A 2,038-nucleotide genomic window follows, 5' to 3' on the forward strand; every position below is an offset into this window, starting at 1 on the left:
TCTTCGTCTTGCTTCTAATGTATTTGTAAAATGTTTTCTTGTTACCCTAAATACTTTAATGGTTGCCATGCTCAAACACGACAGAAATGGGAACAATATAAAAAACTAAGATAGCTTGAGGGCTAGAGCTTAAACATGGCTTATTAAAAAAATAGATATGCAAATGCATATCCTTAATGCGCTGCCTAAGTCATTTAATAGCTCTGCACCTGCATGGCTAGGACACAAGGAGGGGTCTGGGAAGCTAATGCCAAGACACCATGAGCACTTTATCCAGCATCAACAGCATATTTTCGCTGAATTGTCTCTTCAGACTAGTGCCCTTTAAAGGAATTATGGTATCTGACATTTTCTGGAGATACTGGGGAATATTGTGCTTTATGGGCCTGATGCAAAGTTCACTAAAGGCAAGGGGAGAACTTCCACTGGTCTGAGTGGGGTTTGGAGCAGGGCCTACTGGAATGTTGATTGACATTTTTGAAGGGGACTTAGGTAATGGTGTATCTAATTCCCCTTGACTTTACCCTTTGAAAATTCCAGATGTGATTCATGATACTTTTCCCCCACAGGAGCTCTGTCAAAGGTCCAGCTGGTGGAGTCTGGAGCGGATGTGAAAAAGCCCAGAGACTCTCTCCGCCTCTCCTGCAAAGCCTCCGGCTTCTTCATCAGTAGCAAGTGGCTGGATTGGATCCGTCATGTTCCTGGGAAGGGACTGGAGTGGGTCTCCAGCATAGATAATGCAGGTACCCCATATTACCTGGACTCAGGGAAAGGGCAATTCACCACCTCCAGAGACGCCTCCAATAACCTGGTGCATGTGCACATCAGCAGCCTGAAACCTGAAGATGCCGGTTTGTATCCTTGTGCTAGAGATAAGGGATCCCACAGTGATTCACTTCATTACAAATACCCTAATGGGATCCTGTGCTGGAGAAAGTCACCAAAGAAAGTGAAATACTCTGACTGCCTTCTGCTTCAGTCACAGAGTACAAGAAATTCAGAGAATCCTAGAAAGGTAGGGCTGGAAGAGGGACTTCAAGAGGTCAACTAGCCGACCTCCTGCACTGAGGCAGGATTCGATATACCTAGAACTCCCCTGGTGGAACATTTCCTCATCTGTTCTTAAAAACCTCCAGTGATGGGGATTTCACAACCTCCTTAGGTAACCGGTTCCAATGTGGATAGTTAGATATGCTTATCCTTAGAAAGTGCTCCCCCCACCCCCGCATATCTAACTAAAATCTCCCTTGATGGATTTTGCATTTGTTTATTTTCTAAAAGACACAGAATCATAGAGACGATAGTTACTAGTGACGGAGAATCCACCATGACTCTTGATCAGTTGTTCCAATGGTTAATTCACCTCAATGTCTTTTTTTAAAAATCACCTTCTTTCCAGCTGGACATTGTCTAGCTTCAGCCTCCAGCAGTGGATCCTGTTGTACCTTTGTCTGCCAGACTGAAGAGCCCGTGATCAAATTTCTCTTCCCCGTCTAGGATCTACAACAGCCACCAGTGTAAAGACTCCTTGTTTATTCCCCAGCCAGGGGACGGAAGAGTAATCTAGTGGCTATAGCTTGAGTCTCGGTATGAATATTCCGGTGGTCTTTCCCACACCCACAGGGATGGGACCCGGGAGAGCCAACGTGCCAGGTCTCCGAGGGGAGAGCGACTCAGAAGAGGACTCACTCCGGATTGGAGTTCACAGATGAAGCGAGGGATCTCTGCACCGCAGCCCAGCGGGGCTCTGGGCAGGAAGGGGAGACACATTGCCCGGGAACCGAGAGTGGTACCGGGCGGTGCCCCTGGGCCTCAGGCTGGTCATTTTCAGAGGCAGCAGGTTGTTGGGATTGTCTCTGGAGATGGTGAATCTCACTCAGGGGGAGCTGCGCTCTGTGCCCCTCCTGCGCCCCCCCCCCCAGGCCTCTGCTTCTCCCTCGGCAGCCGCCTCCCCCTGAGCGACCCCATGAAATCCCACCGTGTCCCTGTCCACAGCCCTTCGCCACGTGACTGTCCCCAATGCCCTGCGGGCCAGCGC

The 2,038-nt window shown here is 49.2% G+C and overlaps 1 pseudogene; it reads left to right on the forward strand.

Annotated features, from left to right (window-relative positions):
* The first annotated feature begins 461 nt into the window (after positions 1-461).
* LOC144929192 (Ig heavy chain V region 914 pseudogene) lies at positions 462-1,712 on the forward strand (annotated as a pseudogene).
* Positions 1,713-2,038: the final 326 nt, after the last annotated feature.

This window comes from Lepidochelys kempii, chromosome 13, assembly GCF_965140285.1.
Source record: "Lepidochelys kempii isolate rLepKem1 chromosome 13, rLepKem1.hap1, whole genome shotgun sequence".
NCBI lineage: Eukaryota > Metazoa > Chordata > Testudines > Cheloniidae > Lepidochelys > Lepidochelys kempii.